Here is a 13677-nt window from a genome sequence, read left to right as displayed (position 1 = left end):
CAGGTTTTAGTATCAGGGTAATGTTGACCACAAAAAAATTAGTTAGAAAGTATTGCTTTTTCTTCAGTTTTTTGAAAGAGTTTGAGAAGGACAGGTATTAAATAATCTTTGGATGTTTGGTAGAATTCACTAGTGATGCCATCTGGTCATGGACTTTTTCTTTTGGGGATGATTTTGGTGATTATTTCAATTTCCTTACTTTTGATTTGTCTATTTTCCAGTTCATCGTAATTCAGTCTAGTAAGGTTATATATTTCTAAGAACTCCATTTCTTATAGGTTATTAAATTTAGTGGCATATAGCCTTCCATAGTATTCTTGTATGACCCTTTGTATTTCTGTGGTATCCATTGTAAGTTCTCCCCTTTCATTTCTGATTTGTGTGTGTGTGTGTGTGTATCTTTTCTCTCTCTTTTTTAGTGAATCTAGCCAGGGATTTGTCAATTTCATTAATCTGTTCAAATAATGAGGTTTTTGTTGCATGTTTTTTCTCTTGTTTTTCTGTTCTCTATTTCATTCAGTTCTGCTCCAATTTTTATTACTTACTTCCTTCTGCTTAGTTTGGGTTTCATTTGTTCTTTGTTTTCTAGTTCTTTAAGATGTAATATTAGGTTGTATATTTGAGATTTTTCTTATTTCACGTGATAGGCTTGTAATGATATAAACTTCCTTCTTATTACCGCTTTTGCTGTGTCCCAAAATTTGAATATATTGTATTTTCATTCTCATTTGTTTCTATGTATCTTTTGAGCTCTCCTTTTATTTCTTCTTTGACCCAGTCTTTCTTTAGTAGCATGTTGTTCAACCTTCAAATATATGTGTTTTTTCTTGCTTTCTTTTTGCAGTTTATTTCCAATTTCAAAGTATTGTGGTTGAAGAATATGCTTGCATGATTTCAAATCTTCTTAATATTGATGCAGCTAATTTTGTGTCCTAATATATTTTCGGTCTATCCTTGAGAATGTTCCGTGTGTAGTAGAAAAGAATGTATAGTCTGGTGTTCTGAGATGAAAGGCTCTGTAAATGTTGATTATGTCCATTTGATCTATTGTGTCATTTAAGGCTTATATGTCCTTACTGATTTTCTGTTTGGATGATCTATTCATAACTGTCAATGGAATATTTGGGTCCCCTACGATAATTGTGTTTTTGTCTGTTTCTCCCTTTAGTTCTGTTAGTAGTTGCTGTATATATTTTGGTGTTCTCAGGTTGGGAGCATATATATTGACAAGTGTTACATCTTCTTGATGTATTGTCCCCTTTATCACTATGAAATATCCATCTTTATCTCTTCTTACCTTTTTTATCTTGAAATCTGTTTCATCATGTATCAGTATGGCTACACCCACTTTTCTCTGGATTCCATTTTTTTGGAGTATCATTTGCTACCCTTTCACTTTGAGTCTATATTTGTCCTTATGGCTGAGATGTGTCTCGTAAAGGCAGCACCTGGTCGGCTTTTATTTAGAATCAAACCTGCTGCTTTGTGCCTTTTTATTTGTGAGTTCAATCCGTTTACATTTAGGATGATAATTAATGTATGAGGATTTCCTATAGCCATTTTATCTTTTGTTTTCTGGTAGCTCAGTGCCTTCATTGTTTCTTTGCCCTTGTGTTTTCCTTTTGTATTCTAGTTTGGGGGTATTCTATGATTTTTTTCCTCTATTTCCTCTTTTTTTTATGTCATGTGTCTCAGTTCTGGATTTTGTGTGTGTGTGGTTACTAAGTTTATGCAAAAGGAAGTTTCATACATAGAGTAATCTTTTCTCTTCAGCATGCTTATCTCCATTCCCCTTTGCAATTTCACACCTTTAACGCCTCCCCTTTTATGTTTTGTTGTCACAAATTATCCCTTTTTATGTTGTGAATTCCTTTCCAAGTTACAGTAGCTATTGTCTTCTCTTTTTTATAATGTTTTTACCTCCTTTAACCATTATGTTATATTTAGGTGTATAGTACCCTATTCTGAATGAGATGCAATTTCTTGATTCTGTCTGTTAGTAATCTTACTCATAGTTGTCTATCCTTTTGTCTTTTTTGTGTCAGATAGAATAACCTCCTTCAGTATTTCCTGTAATGTAGGTCTTGTGGTAGAAATTCCCTCAGCTTCTGTATATCTGGAAAGGTCTTTATTCTTCCTTCATATCTAAGGGATAACTTCACTCAATATATTATTCTTAGCGGGTAATTTCTGGGTTTCAAAAGTTTGAATATTTGATTCCGTTCCCTCCTGGCTTGTAGAGTTTCTGCTGAAAAACCTGATGATAATCTAATGGGATTTCCTTTATAGGTTACAGTCTTCTTTTCCGTGGCTGCCTTGAGAATTATTTCATCAATTTTTGGCAGTTTTAATATAATGTTCCTTTTTGGAGAAGGCCTTTTGGGATTGAGATAATTAGGTGTTCTATTTGCTTTTTGGATTCAAGGAACCAGTTCTTTTCATAGGTTTGGGAAGTTCTCATCGACTCTTTGTTTGGATAGGTTCTCTGTGTCCTTCTCCCTCTTTTCTCCTTCTGGTTATATCCATTATTCTTATATTGCTCTTTCTGATGGAGTCAGATAGTTCTTATGGAGTTCTTTCATTTCTTTTAACTCTCAACTCTCTCTTCTTCCATCTGTGTCATTTCCAGATTTCTATCTTCAATATCACTAATTCTTTCCTCCATCTAGTCAGCTCTATTTCCTAAGCTTGTTTGTTTCATTCTTCATCTCTTTTATTGAGTTCTTCAGCTCTAGAATTTCTATTTGTTTCTTTTTTAAAGCTTCAATCTCTTTGGTAAACTATGCCTTTTGTTCATTGAGTTTATGTATGAGTTAATTAAATGGCCTGAGTTTTCTTGCATCTCATTGAGTTTTTTCAGAACTGCAATCTTGAATTCTCTTACTTTAATCACATATTTCCATGTCACTAAGTTTACTTTCTTGAGATTTTTCATTTCCTTTCTGAGCTGCCTTGTTGCCTTGGTTGTTCATAATATTTCATGAATTGTGTCTCCCCCTAGGCATTTGTGGAAATAACCTCTGCTTGCTTTTAAAGAGTGATACCTCTTCAGCATGGTGATAAGAGTCTTCATTTTGTTTTCCAGTAGGTAGCGCTGGAGCACAAGTGTTTTATTTTTATCATGCACTTCTGCTTCTGGGATCTCTGCAGGACAGTGGAAAATGCTTTGTATTCCCTGGGGAGGTAGGCCTCTCTTCTGTGACCAGGTCAACTTGGTCTCAGGGCACCACCTCCGTGAGAGAATATGGTGAGCTATGGGCTTTAAGTCTGTGAAATTCCTACAGCCAGTGCTGCACTGCCCGAGGGGTCACAGATGCCCCTGCTAGGGTAGGCCACTATGGCTGTAGGTAGGATGGGCGGGGAGAGGCCGCTGGTGTGTTTGTGGCTTATTCTCCTTCCAGTAATGGCAACTCAGACCTCAGCTGCTTTGCCTCTGTATCTCCACCTCTCTCTGGGATTAGCTGCAGTGTGTGTCTGCTGCTCAGGAACTGCCTCCAGTTCTCAGACCTGTAGATATTCTGCTCTTTAATCTGACACTCACTGCTACGGTTTCTTCTTAGTCTCACTGATAGCTCTAGGAGGGTGCAGGGAAGTGATCTCCAGGAGGGTCGGGGGAAGGCAGTCAGACTCCATGGCTTTGTTTTCTGCCTGGCAAGGGCAGCTGCTAGAACACAGCTGGCATACTTCTGTGTTCTGTCTCTGCCCCAATCACTGGGTTCAGCCTCAGTATGTGCTATGTAGATCATTCACTCCTCAAGTTGAGCATATGATAGAATTATGTTTGAAGGCTGATTCAAGGAAATAAATAAACTATTAGTGAGGGATTGGGCAATCAATCAGTTGAGCAATCAGGAAAAAAAAATTTATTGAGGAATACTGTGAATCAAGCAATGTACTAAATGTTGGTGGTACACAAATATGACAATATTACCTCCTGAAATAGCTCACAGCCAGATGGAAAGATAGGCAATATATATAAATTAGACATAATGTGGCAAGTACTACCTAGATTGGAGGATGGAAGGGGGCACGAGGCAAGGTTTTGCATAGCATATGACATTAAAAGTGAGTTTATACAGACAGGTAGGAGTTGGACAGACAGTGAAAATGGGCTATGTAGGCAGGGGACATAGTGTGTGCATAAAAACAAGGGTATGGGAAATCTGGCAATATTGAAAAACAGCAATAGTTTTATATGCGTAGCATATAAGATGGAAATTAGGAGTCAAAATAAGATGAGACCCTGAATTAACAAAGACAAATGACAAAAGGCCTCATAGTCAAAGTATAAAGTTTGATCTTGTTCTGAAAGCTATGGGGATTCTTTGAAAGATGTAGATCAGTGAAATACGGGCTTTAAAAGAGGTTTTCGATGAATACTGTACTAGTTTCCTACTGCTGCTATTACACCAAATTACATCAAACTCAGTGGTTTAAACAATACCAATCTATTATCTTATCGATCTGGAGGCTAGAAAGCTAAGGTGATGGCAGAGCTGTGTTCCTCTCTGGAGGCCTCAGGGAAGCATCTGCTTTTCTTGCCTTATTCCATTTCTAGGATTCTCGCACATTCCTTGGCTTGTTGTCTCCTGCCATCTTCAAAGCCATCAATGTCCTAATGACTCTTTCTCACAATTCATCACATTGACTCTTAACATTTCTACCTCCCTCTTCCACATTTAAGGAATTTGTGATTACACTGGACCCACCCCAGAGAATCCAATCTCCCCATCTCAAGATCCTTAATTTAATCACATTTGCAATATCCCTTTCACCTCATAAAGTAAAATATTCACAGGTTCCTAGAATTAGGATGTGAATATCTTGAGAGACCATATTTTGGCCTATTACAAGTGGCACTGTTTTACATTTTTCATTTCCTTTCATATCTGGCTTAACCAGAGGCAACTGGATTCTCATATCTGTTTCTGCATTCAATCTGCAGCAATATCATGCATTAAGCAGCCTGTGGAAAATTCTGCTGTATACTTGTTAGAGAATAGAAGTGAAAAAGGTAAATAATGTTTAAGTATTATAATCAAAATGATTTTGATGTCATTAGCTGCTTGAAAAGTTCTCAAGAACCCAAGGATCCCAAACCACACTTTGAAAACTAGCTATGTTAGCACTTTATAGGCTATCAGAATCTGAATATTACATAATTTAGCTCAGTAATTCACAGAATTGCTGCTGTAAGGTGAAAGACTTTATTATTAATTTCTCTGAGAATATGCTCTTTTGACTTTGAATCTAAACTTAAAATTATAAATATCTAACAGCCTATCATCATTGGGTACTTATCCTGAAAAATATATATTGTTGTGAAATCTATTATAGGAATGTTTCATTTGTACCAATCAGGAAATACCTTCCTCCTAAACCTTATATGTATTTTCTCAATTCCTTTCAAAGCAATTTGTGGAGAAAGGCTTTGAGAAATGTACAGTTGAAAACTAGGTTAAATAATTGTGCCACTGTATAAGGAAACAACTGAAATCCCAGATATTCTTAAGGCTTCCCTTGAATTACTCAACCCAGAAAACATGAGTGAATCTCAGAAGGCAAAGTTTTGGGTGACAGAGAGAATGTTAAAAAAAAAAAAAAAAAAAAAAAAAAAAGCAGGGTATCTCCATGGAATATGCATTTGCCAGTGGTAACAGAAAAACAAGGGCAATTATCATTTTTCCCAAATCTAATTTAAAGGATTAGCAAAAGAGAAAACAACAATTCAGAATCTTTCACAGTCCCAAAGACTTCTTTGCCCTAATATATGAAATGATACAAGCATAAGATTCTCACGAGATTATATATTAGTCAAAATATAACATTTGGAAAATTAAAGCATTATTTGCAAAAATGACTACTAGAGTTTCTAATTAAAAATGGCACCTGGGTTTCATTCCATGATACAATCTGTGCTCCTTTCTGACTATCTATTAGAAATACAAAAAGAAAAAAATGAAAACCAACAAAAATTAAGACTGACAGTTAACCTACTGCCAGTAACCAGGAGAAATTTTCCATAATTATACCTCACCAATATCACTGACCAGACTTATTGAGAAACACAATTTATAAGTCATGAACACTTTGCCAACTAGAAACAATAAACTGCCCATCCTAGAAAGATAGAGGGAAGATACACTATTAGTCTCTCATTCAAACATCCAGGAGTTGTCCAAAAAAAGTAAAACTGAGTGGCCACCCTGTACTGAACAAACATTGTATTATGAAACAGCCAGAGTTGTGTACCTTATCTCTCCCTTCTGTTTATCTTTCTGTAGACAGAGACCAGATCTCAATTCCACTGCAATACACAACAGCTCAAAACAGAGACTAGAGTCCTCTACTGTCAAATGCCTCTGGGTTAGTGTAGACCCCACTAGTAAAGTACTTCAGATAGAAACAAATAAAGAGCCGAAGTAGCTGTCCAGGTCCTGTATTGCTTCTCAGTGTTAAATTTTTAAAACAGAAATAATAAGAGAATAACTCACACTTCATTCAGTCCAGCAAAGATAGATGACTGCTGGGTATTGGGAATTAGCATCATAAATACACAACTACCTTGTTTCCGTGAGGAATTTATGTGGAACTTAAGTAGCATTAAGTTGGCTAATTGTAATCCAAACACTTTGACTATTTATAAACATCCTATGTAGAAAGAGCTCTCTTCATTCCAAAGATCATGGAGAAAGCATGGTCTTTCGGTTCATAGGCACATAAGTTGTAATCCTAGCTTCTGCACTCTAAGTCTCAGCTTCTTCATCTACTAAATGAAACTAATAATCATTAATGTATGGAAATATCCAGCACAGTGTCTACATTGGAGTTGGCACTCAATAAATGACAATTATTATTATAATAAAGAATTAAGTGAGGAAAATTATAATGAGCTTAAAAGCAAAAATACTTGAAGATCAAGTAAAAGAATGCAATATATTAAAAGGGAAAACATACCACTAAAACCAATTAACTACAAGAATTAGATGACAATGTTTAAATACAATTCTACTTTCTCAAAAAAAATTTAAAAGTTACCTCTATGAAAAGGAACAGAAATTACAGGGGGGGGGGGCGGTGGGGTGCAGCCGGATGGCTCAATTGGTTAGAGCATGAGTTCTGAACAATAGGGTTGCCAGTTAGATTCCCACATGGGCCAGTGAACTGGGCCCTCCACAACTAGACTGAAGACAATGAGCTGCCACTGAGCTTAAGCACGAGCTCTCTACAACAAGTTTGCCGGTTCAATTCCCACATGGGATGGTGGGCTGTGCCCCCTGCAACTAAAGATTGAAAACAGTGACAGGACGTGGAGCTGAGCTGCATCCTTCACAATTAGATTGAAGGACAACTACTTGGAGCTGATGGACCCTAGAGAAACACACTGTCCCCCAATATTCCCCAATAAATCTTTTTAAAAAAGGAAATCAAAGGGGAAAACAAAATTAAGTTAAAAATAAAGATGGCCAAAAGAGATCTAAAGAATAAATTTTACATGTGAATTTTTTAAAGGAATACTAAGAAAAAAATAAAATAGGCATAAAATATTATTTTAATTGTAATAAAAATTGCATAGTTGATACTGAGGAAAAGAGAAAAAATGATGAGAAGTGTAAACTTGAAATCATGTCACAGACTGCAGAGGGATAAGATTGTGAGATAAATGAAAAGAATGAGAGCACAAGGAAAGAAAAATGGAGATTAAAACTAATAGATCCTGATTTTTCTGAAAAAAACAAAAACAAGAATTATTAGAACAGATGCACTTTATCAAAGACAAGATTGAAGAAAACTTTCCTGAGCTGAACCAAACCAACATACAAAGAAAACATACCACCTGAATACCCTTTCTGAGAAAATTACTCAAGAAGGTAGTCCCAATCACATGAAAATTAGATCCAATGAAGATTTCGAGGAAGAAAAGGTGAGGAGATAAAAAATGGTGATGAATGGATAAAGAACTACTGGAGGATTAAACTACTATAAATTATACATAAATCAAAAAACAACTACCTGAGCACTAGAGAGTGAACAAAAGTAGACAGATTCTGGAAGGGAGCACATGGTAAAAAAAGGAATAAAGGGAAACCATAGAAAGTAAACACCCAAATTTTGTGGTGTTTAGATTCAAAGTGCAGTTGTCAAACATTGAAATCAGCAAGCGAGGGCACTTGGGGTAAGTCACAGTCTCTCTTACATAAGCATACACATTTAGAAAAATCAAAACATTTTTCTGGCTAGGTCTCATTGACCAGGACAAGGTTATGTCTGATCCAGAACACATTCCAAATTAAACTATACTAATATTTAACACTTATAACATAGGCAATATGAGTTTAACTCTCTCAAAGGGAACATAATTACAATCATATTTTGTGGAATATTCCAACCAAAGAAGCGGGCTGATGCTGCCTTTTCTTTCTTTATCCTAAAATAAACAAAAATTGAAGAAATCACCAATACAGTTATAATTTTTACAATTTTAGTTATTATTTTAATCAGAAAGCGCATAATTATTGTTTAATTTAGGTTGTGGTAAAAATACATATGCATATATGTATTACAAATAAATGTCCAGTGACAATCCATGCTCAGAGATTCAGACTATGGGTAGTAAAAAGTTGCTCCCCCAAAAATGTCAAATAAGCCCCATCTCCAGAGAGGTTTCTTCTAAGATTATATTTATCATAATGCTCCAGTATTACAGACATTTTTAAGTTACATTTTCTTACTGCTCAAGCAAATAAAGGAAATGTTTAACATATGAGGTAGAATTAGATTTCTAAGATGTTCTATCAGAGGTAAGCCTGTAAAAATATAATTGCTTTTTAAAAAGAATCATAGTAAAATCACAATACATGTTTTATAAGCAACATTTAAAGAAGTAAACCACTTTATAACAGATGTAACTTTTTAAAAAAAACTCTTAAGACTTCATATAAAACCATTTATTTTGCACTTACAATGTCCTATTTCCTTGCCTCAGCAGATATGAGCATTTATCACTACATGAACAATTTATCCAAAGTATAAAGTCATATAATTATCTTTTAGGTGCATTTTGCAAAAAATGTGAACCCTTTTTATGGTCTCCTAAAGAGAAAAAGAAAACATGCACATTCGAATATTTTACCTGATTTACCATAATGGAAGATTATGTATATCAAAAAGCTAATTTGACAAATCAAATTCAATTATGAAATTCTATAGAAATATGACACTATAGAGCAGGGGTGTCCAAACAGTTTTCAACGTTTTTCACCAAGGGCCATATTTGGTAAAATACACAAACAGCTGGGCCACTCACTCGAGGTGAAGTACATGTTGCCTCACCTGGTTCATTTAAGTAAACGAAATATATTTTTGGAATTTGCTGCGGGCCAATTAACAATGGATAGTGGGCCGCAGTTGGCCCGCGGGCCGCAGTTTGGACACCCCTGCTATAGAGGAAAATAGTCACGCTACTTCATGTGTTTTGAAGAACTACATTCCATTGCACTCAGGGGGAAAAAAAGTACATTTTGAGTTGTTAAATATTTTCCCCAAAAATGCAGTTGTTCATTTGTCTGTTCCTATCAGCAACCTGAGTTTCTCTCTTTGAGAGAAGAAAGAACAGCTACGGTAGAGAATTGTCAGAAAAATTTCAACTGCATTGTAGTCCACCAATGGCACAGACCTTCCAACCTACTTACACAAAAATTTATAAGCCAATCTAAAGACTGGTTCTGTCCCCAGGATTCATCCCCTCTATGTTCCACATATTGTTACTGGTGCAATAGCGGAAATTGCTCTAAGGCAACAATTAAAAGGCAAGAAACATTCTAAAATCTGCAAATGGAATACAGCATTGTTTAATATACATGGTAGCACAATAGAACTAAATGAGATGCTTTTTAAAAAAACAGATTCTTAAACCACACCTCAGATGTACCAATTGAAAATTCCTGAAATGGTTCCCGTATATTGGCATTTTTTTAATAAAAAGCCATTTGTTCTGCTGTGCAGCAAGGTCTGGGAACCACTGGTATACAAGATCACTCAAACACAAATCCATTTCTCAGGAAGAAACCCCTCAAAGAATCAACTGATATTATTTACAATTTTCATTTTTTGCCTACTCCATGGCTACTGCATATTTTAATTTGTGAAAAAAATTCCTATCTCCTTGACAGAGGCTGAAATGTGAAAATTAAAATATAAAGGGAGTCAAATGTATGGTGATGGAAGGAGAACTGACTCTGGGTGGGGAACACACAATATGATATATAGATGATGTATTATAGAATTGTATACTTGAAACCTGTGTAATTTTACTAATTACTGTCACCTCGATAAATTTTAATAAAAATAAAATAAAATGTTTAGTTTACCCATTTACAGAAAGACTGTCAGTCTCAAAAAATTGTAAAATAAAATGTTCAGTTCCATTCTAATTCCTTGGGTAAGCATTCCTACACAATCAAAAATCCAAAACAACAAAACTGAATTAAATATGGAATATTTATATGTCTTTTGTATGTTTTGAATTTGAAATACAGCTTTAAAATAACATAAAGTGTCATCCACTTTGAATATGGTGGCATATTGTCAGAATTTTCCTTTCCCCTCTTGGACATTCCAAAAATTAAAAATGAAAACAAGAATAGAAATAGAATTTTTTCTTTAACTACATCTAAAAGTACAGCTAAAAAGGACCCACATAAAGATAAATAAAATTCCCTTAAAGCAGACCAGAATAATGAAACATTGCCATTGTTAAAAGATAAAACGCAAGGGAAAAAATACAACATTTATGAACCTACACATCAAATGGCAGGTCATTCTCCAGGAAAAAAATAAAAACATAGTCCCAGAACAATAACATCAATTCATAGCTTTGTAAAGCTGTAAAAATTCAATAATAAAGACAGACTATATTAGGAATATGAGGTTGGAGGGCGGAGATCAAGGCATTCACTGGGGATAAAGAAAATCAGCCTTTATTTTTTTTGGAGATGGCCTCAAACACCTCCATAGTAACATTCAATATTTAACAAAGCAGTGGAACAAATTATAAAAATTGTAATCCAAGAAATAAACATAGCCAAATGTTTGTTTGAATACAAAGGCAACACTTAACCAGTTTTTAACATGAAAAGAAATTTCATTCCCCATTCCCAAATTCCTTCTACACGGAGGGAGCTCCACCAGCATAACATGCCTCCTCAATCTCTCTGCCTCCTTATTCTCTCCTAAGTGCATTAGCTTATTATTAATGTGATGAAATTAGGATCTGAACATCATGTTCCAACCCCTTCCCCTCTACCATTACTCTTAATAGTTGCCTGAGTGCAGAAAATATAACAGCTCAGTTACTGTCAACCATATATCAAGTCTAGCACAACATTCCTTAATGGAGGCATTTTTGACATTTTGGGATGGATAATTCTTTATGCATTATAGGACTTTAAGCCCTGCTCTTCACCCACTAAATCCAAGAACGGTTGCTGACGGCTCATGGGGATGTCTAAGAGAAGACTCAACCCCAGAGCAGTGGTGACCAGGTTCTTGTCTCTGTGCAAGAAAGAATTCAAGAGTGAGACAATGCAGGAAAGCACAGGAAGTTTATTGAAATGAAAGTACACACTTGAGAGGGAAGTGTGGGAGAACTCAGAGAGCAAGTCCACTGAGGAAGTCCTGACCAGGGGGATTTATACCTCCCAGGGGCAGGATTTGGTGACATCCCATTGAGGTGGCTCCTAATATTCCTCCCAGTAGGTGGGATCCTCAGTTTCCTGCTCTTCTTTCATTATTTGGCTCCTCCAGAACTGTCATAGCATCAGATGCATGCTGGGAGGCATAGTAACCACAATGTAAATGAGATTATAATGACATTATAATTAGCTAAAGGGCAGGTTTCAGACATAGGGATTAGCCTTGCTGGATGAAACTGGTTCTTGTTCTTCTCCAGCTACAGGTGTCAGATACAGTCACTTGTTACTTGTGTAGCCAGTGACTGCCTCATGTTGTATACTGGAAGGAGTAATCAATTTCCTAGGCTACTTATCTGCCTCAAAAGTATTTCCTAGTTATTGGGACAATCAAAATTGCCTATTCAAATGCAACCTAGAAGGAAGTACTCCCCAGTTGTTGGTGTGAAGAAAAACCCCTTTCACAGTAGAATCATGTGACTCTCCAGCCTGCTCACGACCAGGAGTGATATATCTGCCTAATTCTTGGGTTCAGTATTAGTAGCCCACCTGCTTATAGATAATAATAAATAATAGCTAATATTTATTGAGTACATAATAATCCAAGCACAATCCCAAGCATTTTAAATGTGTGTAAAATTGAATCCTAAAATGTAGCTTTAAAGAGTGTAAAATTGTGTAAAAATGTGTGTAAAATTGAATCCTAAAATGTAGCTTTAAATCTTTCCCGTTGCATACTAGAGACACAAAAGGATCATGATCCTATGATCTCGTACATGGGCAAGAAACATTGAAAAAAAGTATCAGATACAGGGAAGTCAAATATTACATGCAGATTATGTTTTCTGATATAGCCAGCAGGTGGCTTTAAACTCAGTATTTTACTAAGCACAGATCAACAGAGTTCTTGACCTCTGCAAAACTTGTGCTACACACTAAATGTTTGTTTCTGCCCCAGAAGTCATATGTTGAAGCCCTAATCCTCAATGTGATGATATTAGGAGGAGGTGGAGCATTTGGGAAGCTAGAAAGTCCAAGATCCAAGTGCCAGAAAATTGTCTAATAAGGACCCAATTCCTGGTTCATAGACAGCCATCTTCTTGCTATAACCTCACATGGTGGAAGCAGAGCACCCTCTCTCTGAGATGTCTTTTATAAGGGCTCTAACAGTATTCATGAGGGTTCTACCCTTATAACCCAATCACCTCCCCACAGTCTCCACCTCCTAAAGCCATCACATCAGGTATTAAGATTTAACGTATGAATTTGAAGGCAATACTAATATTCAATCGATAGCATTCTACCCCTGGTCCCTCAAAATTTAGGTCCTCCGCACATGCAAAATATATTCATTCCCTCTTAACAGCCCCAAAAGTCTTAACTCATTCCAATGTCAACTCTAAAGTCCAAACTCTCATGTAGATATCATCTAAATCAGATATGGGTAAGACTAAAGCTATGATTCACCCTGAAGCAAATTGTTCTCTAGTTGTGAACCTGTGAAACCAGCAAGTTCTATACTTCTAAAATACAGTGATATGACAGGCATAGAATAGATATTCCCATTTCAAAAGGGAGGAATCAGAAAAAAGAAAGGAGTGACAGGTCCCCTGAACAAGTCCAAAACCCAACAGGGCAAATCCCATTACAACTTAAGCCTCAAGAATAATCCTCTTTGGTTCAATGATCTGCCTTCCAGGTCCACTGGGGTAGAGGCCCTGCCTTCCTGCCACATTGGAGCAGAGGGTCCTGCCTTTTGGACTGACTTGGGCAGTGGTCCTGATCCTACTTCTTTGGGAGGCCCTGCCCCCATGGCATTTCTCTTCCTGGGCCCCTCAGCTTCCTGGACTGGGGTCCCAAACTGGTGACTCTGCCAGAAGGCCGTGTCCTTTAAAATCTAGGTAGAAGTAGCCATGCCCCCATGGCTCTACTGGGTACAGCTCATGCTGCCCTGGGGCCCTGCCAGAGTAGCACCTGGGGCAGCAAG

The sequence above is a fragment of the Rhinolophus hipposideros genome, assembly GCF_964194185.1.
Source record: "Rhinolophus hipposideros genome assembly, chromosome: 18".
Lineage (NCBI taxonomy): Eukaryota > Metazoa > Chordata > Mammalia > Chiroptera > Rhinolophidae > Rhinolophus > Rhinolophus hipposideros.
Note: the sequence above shows the minus strand (reverse complement) of the source record.